The 25,827-nt window shown below is 43.5% G+C and overlaps 1 protein-coding gene and 1 long non-coding RNA gene across 6 annotated transcripts in view; both read left to right on the forward strand.

Moving 5' to 3' along the window:
* KIF13B (kinesin family member 13B) overlaps nucleotides 1-25,827 on the forward strand; it is a 124,890-nt gene that overhangs the window by 13,863 nt on the left and 85,200 nt on the right. The window lies entirely within an intron of this gene.
* On the forward strand, nucleotides 480-19,074 carry LOC308192201. Of its 2 annotated transcripts, XR_013948644.1 has the most exons (6): nucleotides 480-1,909; nucleotides 3,274-3,574; nucleotides 3,978-5,043; nucleotides 6,460-6,626; nucleotides 7,278-7,482; nucleotides 8,045-19,074. It is a non-coding gene; the product is annotated as an uncharacterized lncRNA (long non-coding RNA). The 2 variants fall into 2 exon arrangements; XR_013948645.1 differs by lacking the exon at nucleotides 7,278-7,482.

Below are 25,827 nucleotides of genomic sequence, written 5' to 3' on the forward strand. Positions count from 1 at the left end.
ACATCTAAATAGACTCTAATTACTTTAGGTTCTTCAATTTATATATATATTTTTACTATCAATTTGCTTGTGTTGTGATTTTACCTTTCCCAAAATAAACCTATTAAAAAGAACTATTCTGATGGGTCAGAAAAAGGAGTTTTATTATATACTGCAGGCAGAACTGTAGTTGGTGTGTAGTTGATGAAAAGCTTTGAAATCAGCTGTGTGTTGGTCCGGAGCAGGCTTGTGAAGGAGCTGGGATATTTGTAAAACAAAGCTTTAATAAATCTGCCCAACAAACCAACGTTGAGCCTTTTTTTTTTTTTAAGAGAATATGCTTAAAAATGAAAGGAATTGGAACTTCTGTGTACTTTAGTCTTTATTTCTGGTTTATAGAAGCTTTGCTTCTTACTGTAGATGCTTTACTTCTACAGAACAGAGCGATTCCAAAGGCTGGAAAAACTTTCCAAAAGGAACTTTCCAAAGTTTCCAAAAAAACTTTCCAAAGGAACAAGTGCAGCTAACTGAAGTGGACAACTACGTTAAACCAGGCTGGGTTTCCCTGTTTCAACTATATTAATATCTTCAAGTAGTACATTGTAATAGATATTTCAAGAACTGAATATCTTCGTAAATTTAAACACAAGCAGATGTGTTTTTTACTTTTAAGGTACGTGTTCCAGGATTTAAACTTTTTTGCTTGTGAAGTTGAGCTACAGAAAATCAATTTGATTGTTTTCTAAGGAGTCCTGAGAACTGAGAAGGGGTGTGCTGGTATCGTAGTCAGACTTGAGGATCTTTGTAGCCTTTCAGAATCTGAGCTTGATGATTTCTGCTTTGAGGAACTGGATAGAGCCCAGGTATGTTTTATTTCCAGATGAATACTTTTATACATTTAGAAAATTCTATACCATTTCAATTCCACCCCCACCTGTTTTTCTTGAGATAAATGACAGCCCTGAAGAAGACTTGTGGGGCAAATGATTTTGGACTACTTTCTTTGCAGTTAAAACAAGATCACCTTTCGTGGTTACCTTGTTGTGGCTACTAATATTCAACAATACTTCAATTATAATTCAGTAATAATTCAGCAAAGAGAAAGTTCTGAAGTTCCTCTGTAAGTGAGGTTGAAGATTGTTAAGAGAATAAAACCAATATCCATAGAATTTAGGAAAAAGAACAATTAAAAAAATCCTACTTATGCAGTAAGTAAGTAATAAATTACAGATTTCAGGTGAATGATGGAGTTCAGGCGTCATTTAGGATGAGATAGTCCAGTGTGTTAATCTTTCCATAGGTCATCTTTGGATTAAAGGTTTTTTTGGTTTTTTTCCCTCTGACAAAGCTGAGGGACCTTTCAAGACTTTTGAAGAAGTGAAGATTAGGACCAAGACAGTGATCTTGATGTTGGAAAAAATGGTACTGGAGAACGCTAATAAGGGAGTCTCAAAGACCTAGTGCCATCAGTTCACTCATTTTGAAGGGTTAAGTGTGAAGTGAATGAATGCTTATAACCATATGGAACCCCTAAATTTAGAAAAAATGCAATAAAAATAGGTGTGCAAGTGTTTACTAATTACAAAAGACTAATGCTGTGGTCCAGGGAGTTGAAATATGTATTGTGAGCCAACCTTTGTGTTCTAATCTAACTGGAAAGTTCATAAAACGCCTAGATACTCTGTGAAATAATGAGTTCAGCACGCAGAGCTTTTGCCAAGCTCAGAAAGTCTGTTCAGAGCTGAATAGGATCTTATCAGGTCCTGCTCTCACCTATTCTTTGCGCAACTACTAAGAGGCAGAAGACGGCGTCTGTGCAAGCCCACGCAAGCTGCCCCTGCTCGCCGTCAGCCTGGAGCCTCGGGATCGCCTTGCCAGGGCGTGCGTGCTGAGAGGCAGGATAAGCTCCTGCGTGGCTCTGCCTGAGCAGGTACACAGCTTTTGGTCCACGCAGAGCACAGGTGAAGCCATCTTTCAGCTTCCTGCACTGCCTTGCGTGGCTCGAAGTTTCTTTAAAGCTTACTGAAAGCTGAAAATCAGTTAGGACTTATCAGCTCTCGCCGTGCGGAGTATTGCAGATCTTGTGCTCGCTTGATAACTGGGGAAAATACCAATCTTAGAGTAGCTGATCGCATGGGAACTGCCTGAACAGCGAAGTGGCAAAACTTGCACGTAAACAGATTGCATTTCCAAAAATCTAGAAATGGGTAGAGCGCAGGTTTGGGAAACTGTACACCAACCAGTGGAAAAACTTGAATTAACCAATTATAAATAAATTTTGTGAAGAAGCATATTATCACTCGTACAATTCACTAAAATATTTGATATATGTGGAACAGTAGTCGAAAGCTTCGATTTCAAGATGGGTTAGCAAAAAATATTGTGATCCTTTTGTCTAGGTCGTAGTATTTTGCTGCTCTTGTGCAGTTGTTTCTCCCCACGTCTTCCAGAACAGCGTGCAGACATTCAAGGTGCCCAGAGAGGAAAGGCTGATGTGATTATGTTTGCATTCTTGGATGTGTGTGTGTAAATATGGACTGGAAAAGCTGACCACGGGGGTAATGGAAATACCGACTTTTAAAAATACTGTATGTTAGTGGGAGTGCATGGGGATGCATGCTTCAGTTGCTCTGCCTTCGGAAAGAATGTGCGTAATCAGTAAACGGAGTAAAAGTATGAATGCAGCGCTATATACGGAGTTAATCTGCAGAACTCCTTGCCCCCCAAAACCAGAGGCAATTACTGGTATATATTTAAGGAACAATACACACATTTTCTTGAAAGCACACCGTAGCCCTGCCTGCTGTTAGGTAAGACCCACTTGAAGAGCTGCCTCGTCCTAGGCAGTGTTTTGTGCATGCGTCCCCAGCTGTTTCACACACACTGCTTAGAAGTATCAGCTGTTGGACACAACCAGAAATTGAATATTGGGCTCGGTGGGGCATTTGTATGATGTGCTGTGGCTGCCATTTGACAGCAAAGCAATTCAAATGAAGAAATATTATCGTGTTTGAAGACGGGGGAAAGCTGACTGCGCCGCATGCTGCTCTGCCTCTCCGCATCGCTCCTGGCATCGTATTAATGCCTGCTGTGCTAAACTGCTTGGGATGGGAACAAATCGGATTGGGATGTGAGTGTGCAGAGGCAGCATTAGGCACAGAATTGGCCCTGTTACCTCCTGGTGCTGAGGGGGACTCGCTCGCCCTATTCCTATTAAGGGTTCGTACTGATATCTAAAGCTCAAAATGAGAACGAAATTTTGGGGTTGGATATTAATTCAGCTTTGTCTTGCAGAGAGCAGATCCATGCGAGGTTTCGTAATGCAGAAACGTTCCAGGAAGTTGTGGGGGAGGGCGAGAGAGCGTGCATATTCCCAAGGCTGCCAGCTGACATGCAGAAGAAAGGGAAGCCTGCCTCTGTCTGCATCCAGACTGGTGCTTTGTGGGCGCAGAGCAGCTCGGAGGAAATTCAAGTTTGCAAAAGCAGTGCCGTGAGATTTTCCTGTGTTGCTGACTCTGCTTGTGCTGCTCTGTTGCATCTGTGCGTGCAACTTTCACTTCAAGCATGACACTGGTCCGTAAAATCATTATTTACGGTGAGTCCCCTGACGTTAGTATTGCTGCATTTATTTATTGATTTTTTTATTGATTAGCCGATTTATTGATCAGCTTACTGAACAGCCTAAATACATTAGAACAGGAGGGAAAAGTACACTGAAGTCTCACCTTCGAAAATGGACAAAGTTGTTTAAATGGTTGAATAAAATCCTGGTAAAACCGTTACATCTTCAGTCTATTAACAGAGTTTATTGTGTAGGAAGCCATATAAAACTAGATTACAGAGCACATTCCTTTATATACAAACTAAAGCTGGACTACGTTCAGCTGCCAGTCATCTGCATTTCATTGCAGAATGCCTTCTGATGTAAAATAAATTATCTGCATAAAAATGTCTGATGAGTTGCTGCAGTACCTAGAAATCATCATCTTTCTTGGAAGTCTGAAGGGCAGCTTGTCCTGGAAGGATCTTAAATCAGAGCGGATCTGGGACGGATGGAGGATTGGGATGATGCCTGGAGGAGAGCAGGGGTAAGCAGCTAGCCTGCAGGGTGCTGTCACTGTGCACCTCTTGAGCCCTCGGTTGTTTAAGTGAGGTGGTATTACACTGCACGAGGAGGTGAGTGCTTGCTGTGTGAAATACTTATCTTGGGCAAAATTGAGAGGTAGGAGCTCTGCCGGGAGAGAAGGAGGCTGCTGCACTGCAGGCCGTGCAAGGAAGTGTACTTGCCACAATGCGCGCGCTTTGACTGAGTAGAAGTGAGAATGGGAGGCAGAAACCGTCCACAGATCTTTGGTGTAAACTGAAATGTTAACAAAGCTTTGAACTGTACCTCCAGCTTGCGTGTGTCTGTGCACTTAGAAAAGAACTTTATCCCATTTTATATTCCTTAAGGAAGTAAAACGGCGAGTCTGACAGATTTTTAAAGACAGTCCCCCGCCCTCCGGTCGGGTCACACCTATTTATTTCTATCTTTTTTTATGGCTGATATAGCCATAGTAAATTAGGATTATCTGTTATTTATAAACTCTGCCCATATTGTAAGTGAAAGCTACTTTTAACACAAGCTGTGTCCTCTTGAAAGGCAACCACACCACCACTAGCAATTGTTGTTGGCCACCTTATATTGCTTAGCTGAATATGAGAGAAGCTTCTTTCAGTTGCTGCTGATCTGGCAGAATTGGTCCCAACCTCCTGCACTTAAGGGAAAGACTTTTCATAACAGATGAAGAATTCATTTGGCTCACATGCCACGTGACGTGAAGCATAACCACCTACTTGTGTCGGATTCCTAACTTCTGGTCCCTTTCCTTAAAACCTAATACAGCTGGAAAGTGCCTGCAACCTCAGTTCTTCACTAAACTGAAGGATTTTACAGCAGCGAGCTGCGGAGTGCCCGTAACAGGGCTGAGCTGCCTGCAGACAGTGTTTAGAGGTGGATGCTGATAGTTGCTAAGCAGCCTGTCCTTCACCAGACTTCGCTGGACTTGGCAAAGGCTTCTGATTGTGAGTTATCTAAGGAGTGGACTTGTGCTGCAAATAGAAAGCAATTTGCAATCCCTTCCCGTAGCAAACCAGCAGTCAGGGTCAGTTCCCAGAGTGCAGAAAAAATAAAAAAAAAAAGAGAGGAGAGCCCTTTTTGTGGCGTATCAAAACTACAAGAATGAACATGTTAAATATTTCACTGGAATGGAGCTCTTATCTCAATATTCGCAGCAATTTTGAGAGAACCATCTACAGTTTAGTTCTTAAAGCCAGGCTGTTTTAAAGTCAGGACACTGAAGCTTCAAGGAGACTATGATGAGTTAATTGTCTTTTGACTTGTTAAATGAAATGCCCAGGTTAGAACAGACAGATCCGTTGGCTTTGGGAAGAGTTGGTAGCAGTATGGCTCAAACTTCAGTTTCGATGGAATTAGGATCTGACCCAGTGTTTTCCGGTTTAGCCCAATGGGGTTTTTTGACTTCACTGCAGTGTAAGTTTCTCTCTTATGAAAATAATTTGAAAGGGCATAATGTTTGATTTGACTGTAGTAATTCTTCAAAATGGTAGAAATGGAGTGAAAACTGAATATATGAAAATAAAGAAGCAACACTAGCAAATTGTCCTGAGCCCTTCCGACAGCGTGAACAGAACAAAATGCTGGATAGATGATGAAAGCTGAGCTTTAAGTTCAAAATATTTATTTATTGTGTTGATTTAATAGGTTAACAGAAGACTTAAAGGCTTTAAAGCATATTTACTGTTAACAAATCAAGAAAGATAGGGCCATACACTGCAGGAAAAAGGAACGGGTAGGGGGGCAAACCCCAGGTGTGCCTGCAGTGCTGTGAATAGATGCTGCAGCTGTGAGCACTTTTGTGGAATTATTCCTTCTTAATTCTCAACTCTTCAACAATAATGCTTCATGAGGTTAGACTATAAAATGGGTTCTGCATGCTTTCATGCTGGTCAAGTTACCAGTTTTAAGAGCAGAACCTAAATAAACATATTTGTAAGCATGCTAAACTACTTAAACTATTTTTTTGCCTACCAATTTTCTTCTGAGGATTTTAGAGATTAAACTCCAAAATCTCTATCTCAGATGCATATATTCATGAGATATGCAAGAAAAAATATTTTTGCAGTAGCCAGAATAACTTTGTTCATGCTGAACATTTCGTAACCGTCTTTGTTGCAGTCAGTTTAGCTTGTGTAGATGTATCCCTCAAGCTAATTTGGGATAAGCTAATCTGAGTGTTGAGGTTGAGTATCTGGCATCCCATGCTAACCCGAGCTTTGGTGGTCTTCTGAGAAGCTGGTTAAATAATACATCATAAATATAATAAATAATAAGTCTCATGATATTAGTGGTGTTGACTTTTATGGTCAACTAGAATACATAGGCAGACAGTACCACATTGACTCTTCTCAACGCCTTAGGTTTTGGAGAATGGAATACAAAAACTGTCAGGGTTTGCTTTCTGAACTATTTATGGTCTTGATATGGGAAGTGAAGAAAAGGAGAAACCTCGTACCTTTTAGTCTCTTATCATCATTGTCCTGAGGAACTTTGAACAAGTTTTTGGAGTTGTGTGCATCAATTTGAGGTAACTTTATTATTATAATAATATGCTATTATATATTACTATAAATTATTATTATTTTGCGGTGGTGGTAAATTAGAGGTGGAAGTTCAAAAGATGATGCATACAGCTGATGCTGAATTACGTTTAAAGGGGTTAGCCTGGTTCAGTCATCATCTTACGGCTCTGCACGGTTGGAAATAACACTGCTGAATTCAGAGGAAACCGCTTCTTCGTTTTCAAGCTTTTACAATAAGAGAAGGGAAACCTGCAATTGCTGCAGCACCTCAAGATTTGCTTTTCCAGTTGATATTTACCAATTTTAATTTCAGATGGCAAAGAGCTAGGAGGAGATGAGAAAGCAGTCTCTGGTTCTATGAATCAACATCTTGTCGGTATTTTTGTTTTTGTTTTCCATGAGCTAGGGCTGCAGGAATGCAGCATCTGCTGCTCTTGCACGGGCAGCACCCATCCCCGTGGGGTGGAATGTCTGTCCTCCTGGAAGGGAGCAGCAGAGGTAGGGCAGCTCGTGGCCTCGTCCTAAAAGGCACTCTAAGCATTTGTTGTTGTTGTTGCCTTTTCCTATTTATTTTTTTAAATAGAGATACTAGACTATTCTCCCCTGGTTCTGATTTACGTGAAGATAACTTCCCTTTATCTGTTCTTTTGGTCTAGGGCAGGATAAAGTTGGATAATATCAAGTGTGGCTTCCCATGGACTGTTACGGTGTGAGTTCAGCATTTGGTGCTGTGGGAATATGTGATACAACATTTCAGTTAGTACATTTAACTTTAAGACAGCTTGGATAAGCACATACCATCCTACAAAAAAGCAAAGCACAATTGGCCGATGAACTTTCCTTTGGGACAGAAGCCGTCAGGTTAAGTAGTGATGTTTTTTAGCCAAATGAATGTAAAGGAAGAGAGCTGAACTTTTAATGTGCCTGGGGAGAGGAAGGATGGACTTCTCATAAGGGCAGGGGCTGCACTCGGGGATTTGGGTCTCAGCTCTGCTCTGCACTATCTGGCTGTAGGATAATCGCCACAGATTCCTTCTTTTTCCGTTTGCAGGCCCTAAAATCTAGCATTTTTTTCCATTTTCTTGGTTGATACCTAATGTGAGAAAGGTTTTATTGTTTGGGGAAGGTGGTTTTTTATTGCTTCAGGAGGGTGGTTTTTGGTTTGGGGTTTTTATTTTTTGTCTTGGTTGGGTATTTTTGTGGTGTGCATTGTCTTTTTTGGTTTAAATGTAGGAAGCTTCTTGTGCTGGTATGTAACTAATTAGGTCACATAGCTCAGTTGGACCAGAACTTGGGGTCTATATTGTGGTAGTGCTGAAAAGAAACCCTACAAGTCAATGTGTATTGTCTGAGGTTTTTAGGCTAGGCCACTTACTTCCAGCCTTTTGCAAAGCACAATCCAATTTTCTTTCTTTCTCCTCAGGGTTCACAGACTTTTGCCAGCATTTTGTTCTGTTCTTCAGCAGAAGTAGCTCTACAGTGCTGATCAGATTAACAAAATGAAGAAATAGGATATCCACCCGGCGTTTATCTGAATAGCCCTTCAGTGATGAGCCTTTCAGCTCTGCATTTTTAAGTGTTATTTATACATGTTTATGATCTGAATTTCATTTATACTTGGAAACAAAGGTACTTGTAAAAAAAAAAAAATTTACCTAATGAGAATAACGCTGATTAAAAAGGGAAATATCAGTGGTTTTATTCTCCTGCCCAGTCTTTTCCTGGCGTGAACGCTCTCTGCTCTTCTGAGCTCTTTGACTGGCACGTCTCCAGCAAGGCTTCGTCTCGTAGCCCATAAAGCTCTGGTTTCTTTGTGAAAATGCAGCTGGAGGTGATGACTTTGCAGAGCTTGCAGCTGTGGTACCGCAGGAAGGAAGATTTACGGTGTGCCGAGCAGAAAAATAAAACACTTTAGAGGTGTGGAGGAAGAAAAAAAAACGCATGCAAACTTCGTGGCAGAAGAAAGAAATAGGGATGGTTCTGGGAGGAAGCAATTAGCTGGTTGCTTTGCTAATCCACTGAAACCACTTAGATGAGACTTACAAGCGTCTCTACCGCCTACAAGCTCGCTAACTTAGTACCTGCACTGCCCACAAGTAAGTCATGCAGTAACTTCGTGCTAAAACCTTACATCCTTGCTTTGCTCCAGCGTGCAACTGCTGCCTGCAGAGTTTGCACAGAGTTGTTATCTCTTCCTGCCACCACTAAAATACCTTTCTTTGCTGCTTCTAAGAATTTAATCCAATTGCAGCAATGGCAAGAAATTACAAGAATTACGCCAGGGTGGCAGAGCCGTGACGGGTTCATGTTGTAATGCAGGGCTATGAGCGGTGCGGGGTGAGCACGTTTCTGCCTGCTGAATCACTGCCGCAGCGCTTCGCCACGGGTCTGGGAGCTGGCAGAGCAGCGTCCTCCCTGCCCCAGGCTCTGCTGGCGATGAGCAGCCTCGTGCCGATGTAGGATGCACGCCTCTGAAGGCAACACAAGGGGAAACAGTTCAGTAATACGGGATGTATATCCTGGCACAGCCTCTCCTGAAAAAGGTGGTCAGCTCTCGAGCTAAGGATGTTGCATGGTTTGTAATCAAACATTTCCTCACCTGTGTTTTCCTTCTCTGCGCTCAGTCCCCGCCGAGGTTTCTGGGGTTGTTCTCTCCCAGGTAAGGTCCTGGCACCGATTCCGTCCCAAAGGATGAAGGTTACTGGTCCGAGCTGGTTAGGGTTGGCAGGGACCTCTGGAGGTCATCTGGTCCAACCGCCCTGCTCAAGCAAGGTCTCCTGGAGCTGGAGCACGTCCAGATGGCTTGTGAACACCTCCAAGGGCAGCTCGTGGAGCTCTGCCCATGAATAAAACCAGAAGTTGTTTGTGGACTGTTGAGGAGCGAGCTTATTCGGAGTGGTAGACTTCAGAAAACACCTACCTTGCAGAGATGTGGCGACCGAGCTGGCAGTACTCTATGTAAATACCAGCTGTCCCTGTCTAATCGTACCTATAATTATGTGGAAAGCGAGAGGTTCATTCTCAAGGCTGTAGCGATGCAGTTAATTGTAAGTTAATTTGGAAGGGGTCATTATAAAGATGGAAGTCTTAACCTCTCGGTAAGTTATAATTAATTGCATCCATCCAGAAACTAAAAAGTGAGTCATGATCATGAAATGTAGACATTGAATTCCTTTTTTTTTTTTTTTTTAATAAAAAAGGAGTTGATACCTCAGTCTGGAATGGGACCCAAAGAAATTCCAGCTCAAGCTGAATGCTTTTGCCTCAGTGATGTTTGTTTCTTGTCTCTGAGCTGTGGCTGCTTTGGCTCCTGGACAAGAAAAAAAAAAAAAAAAGCTTTGAAGGAAGGGAAAGGTTTCAGCCTTTCTAAGCAATGGTGATGGGACGTTGATCCATTGGTGTTTTTAATCATGTATCATGTGAGCAGTTCCTTCGGTGGCAGAGATCCAGCATCTCAGTTGTCTGCAGACTTGGCCGAGGAAGCATCGTGAGACCTGCTGGGTTTTGAATAGAGCCCGAGCAGGCCTTAGTATTGTGGATATCATGTGAGATAGTGCTGATGTTCAGAGGCTGAGATTTCATGTGGGGAGTACGCAGAAATGTGGGGTTTTTTTGCTTCCACAGTAAATGTGGAAGTAGCTTTTGTTTCCGGAGGGGAAAACCAAATTTCCTATTTCTTCCCTCCATCAGTTCCTAAATTCAGTTACCTGCTCCAAAATCATCTTCTTTAGCACCCAATGTAAATAGCATGTAGATTATTCTGAAAGTCACTAGCTGGGAAATAATTCGTAAAAATACCTTAAATTAAGCTCTCGAGCTTCCTTGACATGCTTGCATTTGTAACGACGGTATTGCAGGTGGTGCTGTCAGGGTTGGACGTGGGCGACAAGCAGCCAAGGTTTGCTTTCGTGCAGGCAGCTCGCAGCAAAGCCATACTGCCCTGCTGGGCTCACAGTGCTGGGTTTGCAGTCCCCAGTGCGTCTCTGGGGTAATTCCTGCGGTCGTCTTGCCCTAAATGATCACAGATTTTTCTTTTTTTTTCCCTTCCGTTAGTTGTCAGCTGAGGAGGAGACAGTATGCCTGTCTTCTAAGGTAATTCTGAGATTTCAACCTTTAGCAAAATTTGCCATACTCCATGTTATAATGGAGTTGTCTTTTCTAATAATAGGAATATTTGTGTTATAGGTGGTCAGATATCTTAGTCCAGAATGAATGCATCCCCAAACCTTGCGATAGAAGGGAGGGAGATATTAATAACAAAATGTAAGAGCCCAATTTGATCGTGGATATTGAAATACTTTGCATTTTGAACATTAACTGCCGCTTGCATTCTTGAACCTTGCCAATATGCCAGACATCTTCCTGTTCCTGAGAAGATTTGCACGGGATTTTATGCTCCCTAATAACATATTAGCAGTGTTTGCAGCACTGAATGCACCCTCTGACTAAGAAAGCAGCCTGCCCCGCAGCAGCTGCTGCTCACAGTGCCCGGACAGAGATGCTTAGATCCTAATGCAGAGCATTGTACTGATACCTGCAAAGGTGAAGTCTGTACCTCCAAAAGCTTGTAGGATGAAGAGGCTGTGGAGCAACGTGTTAGAAAGGAGAAGCTGGAATTGGAATATGTTCACTTAGATGCTGCGGGTTAGGTAGGTCAGCATCTAGGAATCCATGGGGTTTGTTCAGGTCTGTGCCTTAGATTTGCTGTGAATTTCAGCAGATTTTGTTCTGAAGATTTTATTGGCTCTAACAAATTCAAAAAATGTTGCCAAGCTGCACAAAAGTCATTAATCCTTGTTTATTGTCAGGGTTAATGCTTAGGAAGAGCTTAATTCTTTGGGGAAGTGCGTTAACGAAATCCATCCTTGCAGAAAAATGAAATTAATTTTTATCAAAAAGAAACTGATTTGATAACTTAGTCCGTCCTGGCACCTCCAGGCCAACTGGAAACTAATTACAACGTAACAGTGGTTTCTCTCTTGCTGTCTTCCCCATCTGTTTATTTAAAATAATAATAAAATGGCCATAACTTAAATCTCTCTGCTGTTTTGCGAATGATTATGATTGAGATTATAACTGAAGGTTTTGAGCACATTTTTAATCGGTAATGTAATGAAATATAACGAGTTTATATTCAGGCTTGAAAATTATCTGTTTATGTGACCTCAAACAGGAGCAGAAATCATATACTGAAGCAATTCCTAAATTAATTGTGTTTTAAACCATGCCATGTGAAGACCTTTTAAAACTTATTTTAAAAATTCAGTCCTTTTAAATGCAGTAAGTAAAATGTATGATGAAGATAGGAGTACAGCAGGAGATCTTTGTCCTTCCTCGAAAGGAAACCTCATTGAATTAGCTGAGTTCCAAGCCGTTGCAGCCTGTTCTAATGGGAGCCTCATGCCATTGATGCTTGCAGGGAATCTTTTTAATTGCTAAACCAAGTGAGTATATTTAAATTATGGCTTCCCCTTTGCAATACTTGCTTTGTAGCCTTTTTCTCGTCCCGCATGCTAAACGTTGCGAGAAAACCCATCCTGATGGTGCATCTGAAGGCACCACAGGGTTTCTTCCCTGTTGTCAAACCCTCCTGTTCAAGGTGTTTGAGTGGCAGGTGGGGAAGGACCCCGAAATATTCTTAAAAGCTCACTTTGGAGTGACTTGTGCTTTTGTCATGGTGTTGTTTTTTGACCAGGTGGCTGAAGCAGCCTCAACACAAAGCAGATCACTCAGGATCGCCTGCCTGGTTGAACTGACTCGGCAGAGTGGCTGTTTTCTGAATTGGTTGTGAACTTCGACATTTTGTTTTATTTTGTATTTTAAAGGTGTTTAGTCCAGTAGTGTGTGCTGTGTAACAAAAACAAATACCTGGACCGTTGTTACCTTTAAAAGCAATAGGAAGGAATGACAGGAGAAGCAACAACTTATTTAAATCAGTTTCTTACAGTTGCTCGCAAGAAAGGAAAGAAATAGCTTATGAATGGTGGAAGCAAAGAGCAGCACTGACCTTGTGGTAAGGTATCACCTTCATTTTTGGACAATTGTGTTACTTCAGGAATAAAGTTCTGCAGAATTAATTCCTATGCATATACTTTACCCTATTAGGGGGATGATGCACCATTTCTTGGTCTGTGAAGGAGCAGCAAACAACTGCTTTTTCTTTCCTATCTTAAAAAGAAGATAAAATGCTGTGTATTGGTTTGTATTCACATATCCCAGATCTTCTGCAGGTTATCTTCTGCTTTGCTGCATCATCAAGACTGCAGTCGTCTTTCTGTAGTGTTGCGGGGAGCACAGATCTCATTCCTGCTGAAACGTTCTTGTCTGCAGATCAGTTACTAATTTTAGGGGTTGGAGGCAGTTGTTGAATGCTGTGCTGTAGTTGTAACACCAAGCCAGTGCGTGAGGCTGGCCAGGAGGTTTGTACGTTGTCCAAATTTTAAAGGAAGTAAATAGTCTCCTAAGCTTTTCAGAATGGCTTTGGGAAGGATGCCCGTCGAAGGAACAAGGATTGGGAGGAACGCCTTGGTTGGGCTTTGTCTCACCCAACATCTTGGCGATTTTCTGATATCCAGGTTTGGGCTGCTCCTGTGGTTCCTGAGGTGTGTTGCACGCCCCATGCTGATGAGAACCATTGCTGTAGGGGATGTGTATATATATATGTACGCATCCTATACCCCTCCAAACCCCTGGTGTTACCTGTGGTCTGTAGCCACTGTTTCACCGCACATCCTGCAAACGTGATGGGCGTAAGCTGCCCATGCTTGTGCCTCTGAGCGCTGCTTTTCTGAGCCAAGTCATCCCCTTTTTGGCCTTTACTGAGTCTGAATAGCACCTTTCCGCCCTTGAACTTCCATGTATGGGGTGCTTATTTAAGTTACAGAAGACCAACCCCAACCTTTAGCATTGCCTAGGAGAAAACAGCATCTTCTGTCGTCTTGGGTGGATTCTCCCTTTTTGGAGGACACAATTCCTCTGCCCCGATGTGCCTGCCTTGCGTGACCACAGGTGCTGTTAATGTTTTAGTAATTTGGAGCTACTTAACCAATGATTTGGAATCCTTCATGGAATCAGCAGAGGGAAGCGAGTACGTGACAATTCTGCCTGCTGGCTGACACCTCTCCCTGAAGCTATAAAATAGCTGTGAGTCTTGGAGGACCCCCCCCCCCCCCCCGAAAGTTTGTCTTGCCGTTTAGCAGTCGGAACAATGCAGCCGTGGAGAACTTCAAAGTGACTTTGCTTTGACAGCAGTAGGATCCAGGTTCCTTCCTGTAAACACTCACTTTTCGTGGCTCAGATCCCTTGTTTTTAAAAGCGCTTTATTATAACCCACCTCGTATTCTCTGCCCGGGAGTTTGGCGGTGTGCGTGATCCTCCTGGGCTGCGCTTTTCTTCACTTGTGGGGAAGCCAGCTTCATCTCCCCACGTGCTTCGTGCGACAGGCTGGATTGAATTGTTTTTACATTAATTTTTTCTTTTAATGTCTCCATGTTTTATAACTTATTTCCAGCGATTAAAGGGAGGCCTTGCACGCAGAGGCAGCAATGCAAAAATACCACGCTTATCTCATCAATCGCTGCTTCGGGATAGCGTGCTCTGTTTTATCAGGGTTTTAATTAGAAGCGGTTGAGGATCTGATGTGGGTAGAAACCGTATTTTTTGATCGTCGCAGACTACTTATTGCAGTGGGAGACAGGCCACTGATAACTGGTGCCAGCCCAAGGCGATGCTGGTTTGACATCGCTCGCTTCAGCTGTGAGTCTCACGTGGGAAATAGGGGGCATTGAGTTGTTTGAAACCACAGCGATATTTTCTAGCAGTTTACGCAATATTATTTCATTATTTTCCCTTTTCTACCTTATCCTGCTTGTTTACTGATGTTGTGTGCTGATCTGCTGGCACTCCAGACTGGTCTGATACCATAGAGGATGGTCACTGATCTTTTGGGGTTCCCTCCTCCAGTGGGGTATCGCTGTTGCCCTGTCCGTGGCAGAAAGGTGACGTGCAGGTTGGCAGACTTTCTATCTAGCCAACAACCAAAAACTAGAAAGAATTTTAATTTCTAGCCTTTGCTATTTGAAAGTGAGGGGGGTTTGTTTGCTTGGCACCAGTCATTCTGTGAAAAGAAAACTGTTTTCTGAGCTGCAGCCTTGCGTAGCTGCTCCTTGCTGTCTGTGTTTCACTCTGGGAATTTTTTAGAATTGTTCAGTAAAATATTTAGTCCCCTGATGCAAACCCGATACAAAACAGAAGTCTTTGTCACATAGTTTTAGGTCAGTAATATTAAATAGCTTTAGCTGCTTATCCTTTAGTTGTTTTTTTTATTATTTTTTAATTTTTATTTTGGATTTGCTTATTGATGTAAAGGTTTAGAAGTAGAAGACCCCTTACCATAAGGTTGAGTATACAATGTGATGTTTTGGGTATGATACCTGCTGACTGCATGTATTTGTCCCACTGCTTAAATTACTACTTTTTGCCCAAATACGTCTTCATGTCATAGGCTTTAGAGACTGAAGGGTCTCTTCTATGCACATAATGTAAATGGTGAAATACTTCTCTTGTTGGAGCTACCACGTGGCTTTCTTGTAAGTCTGGTCATCATCTTGGGAAGTTGTGTTGTGAAAAGGGAAAGATATCTTAAGAACTAAGTGCTCAAAAGCCTGAGACTGGAGAAACACAAATTAGGAATTACACATGTGTTTTGTAACGGCAGAGGCTACGGGCTGTTGGAGCGAAGTGCCGCAGGGAGCGGGGGGCTCTGGTTTGCAAGCAGCAGAGCCTTGGCCAGAAGGAGCTGGGGTGGCCAAGCACAAGGTGAGGGGTATAACCGTGCGGCTGGTGTTACGAGGTCAGCTTACCTGTCTTGCTTTAACATCTGTCTAGCTTTAATTCCTCTGAATATGTCGAGGACATGATGGGTAGTAGTTTTACAGGGCCGTGCGTGGTTACAGAGCAGGTATGAAAGGTAAGTGGCGTATTGAACGGATTCAGTTTTATTGCACACTGAGTCGTGAAAATTGAAATCAGCTTTTACGCAGGCTGTGTGACCGTGTCTAGCATCCTCCTCGAAGCCTCTGTTCATCCCCGTTCGACAAGCTGGTTGTGTTGGCGTCAGCGAATGAACCTCAGTTAACTCGGCGGCTGAAAGGAAGGCTTGATTTGGGAGAAAGCAGGGTAAGCACTGCTACGAGGTCCAAGAAATACAGCCTCCCTCCTCCTGCCTTCTTTCTAAAAGCTCTTAGATGCTAGACAAAATGACTGGTGTTGTGAAACCCTCTTCCTTAGATTGGCATGACAGGCCATAAAACATGTAGTGGGGAGGGAGGATAAAGGAAGCCTCCGAGCTCTGTCCCTGCTGCCAACAAACGCGGCCTCGGGTAAGTTACCATTCCTCTTTATCAAAGCCATACAGCGGGAACAATGCAAGAGGCTTCAAGAGACTCTCCGTGCTTTTCTGTTACTGAGAAAGGAAAAAGAAAAGCTTCACATTTAAATCGTACGGGTTTTCGTGTGGTTTGTGATAAAGCAGGTAGCTGGATTAACGCCGTTGAAGCAGGTGACAAATGCACTCACAGACCCGGCCGCTGTGTAATGGAAGCTTTGTAAAACCTGAATGTAGATTTTTTTGACTCATGTCTATATGCTGTGATAGTTTGATAGCCACGCTTAACAACCTAAAGCATTGCACAGCAAGCGAGTTTACTGGGCGTGAAAGACAGCTTGCTTCAACGTGTGCTGCCGGCTGATAAATACAATCTCCAGGCTCATTAATTAAACTAAGCAGGCTTATTTTGAATTAAGGCTTTCTTTGCATGAAATACAATCACGTTTAGAGGTGTACTTTGTGGTTTTCATTCCAATGAACACGTGCTACGAGGGGTTGTGTGATATTTGAGAGGCTTTGAGTCTCTCTGAAGTGCTCCTAAGTCACTGGAGAAAATCCATTTAGCAGTTGAACTTAAGGACTGTCCCCATTGGAAAAAACTAGATAACTTGGTGAAGATGTTAAGAGATTTGATTTTCTGCTGCTAATTTCTGATGGGTTTGCTCGGTGATTTTGGGCAAAGGCAATTGCCTGATGTCTGAAGGGAAGCCTGGGCTTGGCACAAGCTTTGAAAATCTTACAGAAGGGCTCGAGAGTTTTGAAAGCTTTTGGTATCAGAATCCTACTTGAAACCGTATTGCAGCTAAAAATCATATCAGGTATTCTTCGAGTTTCTAGTGCGTATTTATTTCCAAAAAGCTGTGGGGAGTTGCAGCGTTGGCAGCCTTTCAAGCGATCTCTGACAATACGGCTTTATGCCTTCTAACATATTTTCGCTTCCTTTCTTTTTGCAAGTCATGTTTTAACCAGATTTCTTTCCTTTTCAACTCTGGAAGGCAAATGTACTGTTTGAAGCAGCGTGTTGTACTTGGAGAGGCTGCATTTTCCTCTCATTCTGGGGAACAATAAATGGAAACTTGCATGTTTGGCACTGCACGGCCCAGCTCTTCCTCTGGGAGCGTTCAGTCGTGAAATTGCTGATGGGAAAATCAAAGTTCAAGGAAAAAAATAGAGGGGTAAGGAGGGAGATGGAAGCAAGGGAAGGTCTTTTCAGGTGCTGGCTTTTAACATACAGCCAAACACAAACAGCGTGGCTTGAAGCTCTTCTGCGTGGGCCAAGTGTGTTTGAATTCTTTCCTGCACAGACTTCGGAAAGCCTAAAAACCTCTTCGGTTTTAGTATCAGGCTCACACCTGACTCTGCGTGGTGCCAGACAGCGCGATCAGCTGGGAAGGTGAAGCTGTATTTCTTCGTGCCACGCCAGATCTGCAAAAATATTAATTTTTGGATTGTATTTTGTGGGTGTTTGGGGGGGAGAACTGTACAGAACCTCTCCCCTCCTTCTGATTTAGAAGCGTAGCGTTTCTGTACGGGTCATTGTTCACCGGGGACTGAATTCCTGGTCACTTCTGTTAACCAGCACAATAGCAGCAGTGCATTGCATTGTCCCATTCACTCCAACGCTGCAGGAACTAGAGTGAGAGCAGGTCGCTGGCGAGGACCGATGCCTCTGCTTCTCCTGTGCTTGTCCTGGCAGTGACAGCTCACGTTGCAGCCCTGCGAGCAAGGAGTTAGGACAGCAAACTCCACGTTGCGCTGCGGTTAAGTGAAGCACGGTAAGAAGCTGCTATCGATTGTTACTTACACAAAGCACTTGGGTGTGACGCCCCATCTTCACACTGCTCTTCTCCATCCTGTGCCTAAAATAGCACCGTGAACGTCTGCGTGACTCGGTTCTTTTGGGAGCTGGTTATGAAACCAAGCTTGAACTGTTCTGAGAGCATGGACAACGCTAGCACGGTGATAACCGTCACCGCAGTACCTGCAGAGGGAAACTTTATCACGGTGTCCTGGCTTTTGTAGCATCAAATGACAAAATTGGATATCCAGCATCTTTTCTCTGTTTGTGGTTATGCTTGGACAGCCTCATTCAATCAGCTGCATGAGCGAACACTTAGGGATTTTCTAAGCCAGAGTGACCAAATTATGCTAATTAGACATCTTGTCTGTTTTGTTACGCTGGCTGCAGAACAGTAATGAGGGGAAGGGAATACCGTCAGGTTGATTAAGGCACAGAACTGACTTACCTAAAAGCTGTCATCGTTCTCCTGTATATGTCTGAATACTTAGATTTTAGTATATCCTTTCCGCGTATGTTTGGTTTCGTGTCACTTAAGAGGTAGACATAAAATACACGGCCCGGTGTGGAAGCTATATGAAGGAGCCAAGCAGGAGTTTTTTTGCAGTTTGTTTCTCTTTTAAATGCTGTCAATAAATTGACAATCTCTGACGTTCGTTTTACATAGTTGCTTTCCTGTAGTGGTTCTAGAAATGCAACACCTCTTGTTCTGCAGGGTACAGCAAACACACACATAATATTGCAGAAAACTAAATGCAATAGAGAAATTCATAACTTCTCAGGGTATTGCTGCTTGTGAATTCTCCTTTTGAGCACAGCTGTCCTAAGGCAGGTTTTCTGTACAGAAAAATAATTGTGTTTACATGGCTGAGCATTTCACGTGTTAAAGCCTCATAATTGAAGGTGGTTCCAAGAAAAAAATGCTGGTTAAATAACCCCAAAATCAGTTAAGATAGCTCATCCATTAAAATCAAGCAGTAGCTGGGGACAGCAAGGCGATATGCTGAAGTCTGGTTTTTGAGGAACTTACTCGGCTGGAGCATGTGATCTTTATATGAATTTCCCTTTGCTCCTCTTTCCTCTTATATACTTTGTCATGTGTTATGTTCAGTTCCTGTGATGTCCACAGGCTTTTATCTGAACGTCTGATACTAATTTCACATGTGTTTGGTGGTTTTTATCAAAGCAAGCTACTAGGTTTTGTCTTTTTGCAAAAAATGCTGGAGGGAAAGACTTTTTTTTTTTATTTCAGGGCTGTGTTTTGGGGAACACAACTGCTAACAAATCGTTTCTTTAGCAATACAGGCTTCATCCCAGCGCAGCTGACCTTGGGTAATCTCCCCACCTGCCTGCGAGGTAACAGATTCTCCAGTCGTGTTTCCTGCTGGCAGGCGGAGGAGGGATGAAGAAGCACATCCAAATGAGTTGTTTTCAACCTGGGTTTTTAGGACTGATGGTAAGAGGTGGGCTTGAGTATCGTGCACGGCTACTAAAGGGTCTGAAGAAGAAAGAAGGTCTACTGGAAACCATTTGTAGGTGCTATAGTAGCTAAGTAACTTGACTTCTTTATCACTATAGCTCCAGCCATTGGCACTGAGGTTTGCATCGTGCTCTTGCCAGCAAGAGTGGGGAATCTGGAAAAGGAAAGTACAGACAGGGCTGTTTAAAATGATTTAACCAGGGGATCTGTGTGTCTCCCGAATCTCAGCCCTGGGCTCCAGATGAAATAAACAATGCGGTAACTCTCCAAGATAATTTTGGCAGACCTTCTGGCTGTCGGGTTTCATTTGTTGTGTGTTTTTTTTCCTTTCCTCCCCTTCTATGCCTTCTATGTTCCGTTAGGAAATAATAACTACATGTTGTCTTTTCCTTTACGCTGCAGATTTTCAGTTTCTGTCTTAAAATACCTGCTAGCTGGCGGAGTTGGTGGGGTACAAAAAACTTGTTTGTGTGCTAATCACAAGTACTGTTTTGTGGTTTTCGTTTTTTTTTTTTTTTTTCCCCCACCACATTAATTGCTATTATGAATTTTTGGTGTTCTGTAGCGTTAGGGAGTGTGAGCTCTGTGGAACAGCTGATCTGCAAACACACTCCAGTTTATTTTTGGCGGGGCCACCAGTCCACTTTCATGCGATAACTTCCTCTTGGAGAGCCCTCTTTCCTTTTCCTAGCCTCCACCAAAACACAGGTAGACCTTGAGGATAATAGTTTCCTTTTAAGCAAGTTGTGCGTGTGGCTCTTTTTTTATTTTGTACGGAAGTGGCATGCGACTTGCTTGATACATCTGCACAGTTTGGGAGAGTTGCAATTGGGAAAACATCCAGGTGGAAATGAAGACTTGGATTTAACTGATGTACGTGGTCTAACAGTAAGGAGCTGCAGCTGCTGCCCATCTGAGTTTCTGTGCCTGCCCTATGTAGCATTTAAACTTGAATGGGAAGGGATATAATCTTTTTGGTTACAACCTGCTTGTTTCTTATTGCCAAATAGTTTAACTGGTAATGATACAAATTGGAAAGAGGACGGCTGACTTTGAAATTCCACGTTGAGTTATGTTCCCAAGCGCTTCGCTGGTTGTTTTTTTTTTCTTCAGTCTGTTCGGGAAACTGCCTTGTGAATTCTGGTGGATGATCCAGTAACCACGGAATCCAGCCGTGACATTTCTAGAAGTGTGCATTTGATTTATGGCTCACGATTTGTCATCCCGGACAAAGTATCGTGCATTAAGCATTAGCCGTATTGTGTAGTTTCACACTAACAGAAATCTTGGGTTTTGGCTATTGGCTTCTCAGACTTGTCTGATGTCTTTTAGATTTGGAGAAACAAAATGTGTGTGTGTTGCTTCAAATTGTTGGAGCAGAAGTAGGTCCTGTTCATCCACTGGGATTCCAGAGCCTGCCTATTTCTCAACGTAGATGCTTATAACTGCTTTTTGTAATTCAGATTAAATGCAGGTATCATTTAGCATATATGAAATCTCTAAATTTGGTTTATCATTAGCAAAAATAATGCTTTTCTCAGTTATGTGCCTATTTAATTAAGAGTAGTTCTTGAGATATGTGTAGGAACATCTGTTTTTATTATTTTTTGGAGGAATGCTACTGTGAAAAGTGCTAAATCACGATTGTGTGCTATCGAGTGCTTTTGCATGTGCTGTCCCATATGAATCGCAGGCAAGCAGGCAACAAGTTGCATCGAAAAGCAAGAAGTTTCTGGGAGACAACCAGCAGGGAATTTAGAAGTTCAAAGGTAGAATTCAGCAGAAACCCTCATTTGGCTCCTCGGGACATGTGAAAGCCCTACATCTCCTTATTGTTTATGAATACCAGCATCTGGCTGTGAATCGTACAGCAGCAGACTTAAAATAGCTCCTTCCCAACACAGACCTGGCATCAGGAGCCGACGAATGTGGTACCACTTCCAGGTGTGTTTGAGGAAAAGACAAGGCTCAACTGCGTACATGAGACTAATGAATTACCATGCTATTATGGAAATAATCACGGAGACCACAAAATATTAAACGCTTTTCCGCGTGGCGCATCCCACACGCTGTATCCCAAACAGAAAGCTGGGAAAGGAAAAGAGAAGCTTAAGCGAAACCAGCTGATTGCTGCTAGCAAGTATCTGCTGTTAGAGGCTACTGTGAAAGACAAGAGCAGTGCATGGAGGTAAACACTAGTTCACATGTGAGGTTAGAGCTGACATTTTTCTTGTTTTAGGGTTTTGGACTTCCAGACTTTCAGCTTTTTGCAGAGAGTGTTGTACCCACCTCGAACATATGCTGCATCTGCATTCACTTCATAAAGAAGTAACACAGCGTTTGCTTGTGACTCCAGGCTTTTAGTAACAATAGAATTATTTTTAAGAGTTGCGCATTTAGAAGAAGAATTAAGAAGTATGAGCAATAAATTTTATAAGGGTCCAACAAGACAATGTGGTTGATCCACTAGGCCCTTGGGTTCTTTCCCCCCTTTAATTACAATGCCTTATGGCAGAATTGACTGGTGACACTTCAGAAAACCGTTTTCTCTATAGCTTTTACAAAGAAGGTGAAAACCACCTCTGTACCACCAGACCAGAAGCTATTTCGAGAGCAGATTCCCCCTTCTTCTAGAGCACTGACAGTTTTAACAAATGAACGTCTTACAGGGCTGCAGGACGCTGGCAGCGGTGAGACGTGAGCTATTCCTACGTTTTCTGCAGCGCCTGCGCACGCGTTTGGTGTTCATCATTCCTGACAGTGGGAACCAGCACACGGGTCTCAGTTTCTCGGTGATTGATCGCTCAGTTCACTAGGACTTCATGTAAAGCTATTTTATTATGGCAATGTTCCCAGAAAAGCCAAACAGTTGTTATTAGCCAAGATTGGACGTTGTGGATGCTTTAGCCCAGAAAAATCTTCTGAGCTTTGAATTCACGACTGATGCAGCATCTGTCCTGGAGGTGCTGTGTGTTTGTTCCCTGTGGCCAAATTAAGGTTTGCTCGTGCAGTATTTTGTGTCAGCCAGCTCCGTGGCTCCCTGGTTTTCAGGACATTTTTGCCAAATCCCTTTTGAGGTTCTTTCTATGGTAAGTGGAGGGATCGGTACCTAATAGCCTCGTAACTCCGTCCTTGGAGCCCAGGACATTTGAACACACAATGAACTTTTAATTAGCCTGTGTCATTCAGCACACATGTAAGTCTGTCATGAAAAGGACTTCTTTTTAAAGTATCTACAGCCACGAATGCTTTTTGCTTCAGAAACAGCGTTGTGAAAAGGTCGAAGGCTCCTTTTTAGGCTGACAGCTTTTTGGAGGGAGAGGCGTTGAAAGGGATTTCAAAGGAAAAGGCCTGCTGGGGAGATAAACAGCTCCGTGGTAAGAGGAGTGCAGGAAGCAAATAGATGGTGTTGCCTGTGAGAAGCTCTTAGAAGTAAGTAATTAGCGATAAGAGCGAGGAAGGAGGAAATCTGGTTGGCAGCTGCTGCGCGCTCAGCAGCGCCTCTGACCTTGGCCTAGAGGTGCCTCGAAGCAGCTGGGGGATGAGAGGTTTGCTGGGGGGGGGGATCACAGAGTTGTAGGGGTTGGAAGGGACCTTCAGAGACCATCGGGTCCAACCCCCCTGCCAAAGCAGGTTCCCTAGAGCAGGCTGCCCAGGCAGGCGTCCAGACGGGCCTTGAATGTCTCCAGAGAAGGAGACCCCACAGCCTCCCTGGGCAGCCTGTCCCAGCGCTCCGTCACCCTCACCGGGAAGAAGTTCTTCCGCATGTTGGTGCGGAACTGCCTGGGCTCCATTTTGTGGCCATTGCCCCTGGTCCTGTCCCCACAGAGCACTGAAAAGAGGTTGGCCAAATCCCTCTGTCTCCCACACTTCAGGTGTTTATACACATTGCTAAGATCCCCTCTCGGGCTTCTCTTCTCCAGGCTGAACAGCCCCAGGTCTCTCAGCCTTTACTCACAGGGGAGCTGCTCCAGGCCCCGTATCATCTTTATGGCCTTAAGGGATGAGAGCTTTGCTGCTGGGTTTGCCGAAAATCCACGGGCAATGCCTCTGGGTCACTTCTCATCGTGTGTCCTGTGTTCAGGTATTATTTCACGTACGTATTCCAAGCCGATACCAGATCGCAGGGCTGTTGTTGGCACTGTCTCGGTGCCTGCTAAGGGCACTGGGAGCTGTGTCCCCATCCCAGGGGAGCTTTTTCCTCCCCCTGCAGCAGGACAGCCCCGGAGCTGAGATCCCACAGGTTGTTGGCCGGAGTCCAGAGCGCAGGAGGTCGGCTGGCAGGAAAGCACCTGGTGGGGATTCAGTCTGACACCGTTTATTTGGGTAAAAGGGATAACTGGTGGCGCACGGTGCGTGTTTCACCTTGCTGAGTACCTGAACCCGTGCCAAATCTGCGAAATGATAACTTAATCCGCAATTGCTCCCTACAGCGCTGTAGGCGATACTCTCTGAAAGGATGTTTTGTCAGCCAAAACGGATATATATAGCGTTACCAACCTCAGCTACAATGCCTCTTCCAGCTAGGTAATTTCTGAATTAATTTGCGGCCAGATGCTTTTACATTATCTGCGTTGTGGCTTCTGCAATTGGTACCACTAGTTGTGCGTCTTTGCTAATCCACGTTACTGATTTATTTATCGTTTCAGCATGAATAAATTACCAAAAATAGTGTACAAGCTTTTAAGCAACTGCCATGTGTGGTTTTGAAGGTGATGGGTGCTGGTACAAGTGTTCAGTGAAAGATTTTTTTTATATATAAATAAAGGTTGTTGGAACAAGAAGTACAGAATAAAAGATTATTCAAAATGACCTTCCCTGTTAAATATTTCAGGATTATCTGGCTCCCCAAATGAGAGCTTTCAGCTGGAACGCAGTGGGCATGAGAGAACTGCAGTGCTTTGAAATAGTTACGCGGTGTGATGAGTCAAGAATAGTTCACCAAATATTTCCAACACTTAAAAATGGCCACGGAGATTTGCTGAGGTGGGAGGGAGAAGAATAGACAAAGCAGATAAGTCAGTTCCTCTTTCGGACAAAAGCTGAATTTAGGAAATTTAAGGGCATGGGGAAATGCTACGGCGAATTGGTAGCACTCAGGCAGAAATAGTTTGGGCTTCTCCCCCCAGATGCTGAAGAAATTCTGCAAAGAGAAAGAAATGGAAATGCTAAGTACCCAGGCGGTGTTTTAGTCCTGCTAAGGGCTGCAGCACCTTGGGGCTGTGCCGGGGCTGTGGCTGTGCATTCATCTGCCCCTTGTCCGTGCCGTACACATCGCGAGCCCGCAAGGCTTTACCCTCTAACCTCCAGGGCTCAGTCTCCCATTTTCACTCCAAAGACTCTTTTTTTTGTTGTTGCTTTCAAAACAAGTTCTTTATACTATTCGCTTTTGTGCAGCTCTAGGTTTAAGAGAATTAAGTGTTTGCCTGGAGCACTATGACATTTTCTTCCAGCAGTCCGGAGCCATTAGCAAGGCATATATGGGACATGGGAGCTGAGCTGTCGTGGGGAAGGCTTGCCTCTAATTTTCATAATACGCTGCATTTTCCCTTCGCTTTTCAGCAAGCAGGTCAATTACAGCTTATTCTCCCCAAAGACTTCCCACCCACGTGCTGGGAAAAGAGCAGCTGATTTCCGAGTCCTGGAGCAGCTCGGGTTGGAAGGGACCTGCCTTAAAGCTCATCCCGTTCTACCCCCCGCCAAGGGCAGTGATGCCACCCACTGGGTTTGAAAGCTGCACTGAGGATGAGGATTTCTTTACCATGGCAGGCAGAAGAGCATCTTGATGCAAAAATATTACCCAAAAAAACAGACAAAAAATTTATTTCCTCATGCCAGGTAATCTAGTAGTCAGGTTGCAGTCCTGAGAGAATATTATAGTTTGGAACAATGTCAACAGAAAATTATTCCTCCTTTTCATAGCAGGATTATGGGTAGGTGAGGGAAGCAATCCCTTCTTAACATCTTTTGTTAACACTGACTTTGCAGCTGCTGAGCTGTTTGAGTGAATTTGGATAGAAAAAGTACTGCGTAGAAAGGGTTGAAATCTTCGTGAACAAGAAGTAACGTATCAGTGCATGCCAAATATTTCATGTTTCTGTTGACGTTCGGCATCTGGCAAATGTCAGAGCAGGTATTGATGGCTGCCTGCTGTATTATCGTGCTGTTATCAGTGAGTGGAGCTAGCCGAAATGGATCGGGGGAATATAGACACTACTGAGAGGGTGGTGGTCGGAGGGGAGGGGAGGTGTGTAGTCTGTTCTCTTGGGAAGAGCAAAAGGTAGTCTAACACTTTTTGTTTTGAAAGATATGAATGCTAATCTTACTGTAGGCAAATGATCGAAGCTCCTAATACATGAAGACTTTCTTAAAGTGCTGTTTTTGAGATGCCGGTGTGTTGACAAGCTGCTGTGCTCAGACTGCGTTTTATAGAGCAGTTCAGACACGTCGTGCTGTTCTTTTACCTCCCAGGCTCCTTGGGCATCAATGGGCTGATAGCGCATAGAGGTTGTGCAACAACCTCTTCCTTATCGCTATCAT

The sequence above is a fragment of the Anser brachyrhynchus genome (genome assembly GCF_964034855.1).
Source record: "Anser brachyrhynchus genome assembly, chromosome: 3".
In the NCBI taxonomy this organism is placed as follows: Eukaryota; Metazoa; Chordata; class Aves; order Anseriformes; family Anatidae; genus Anser; species Anser brachyrhynchus.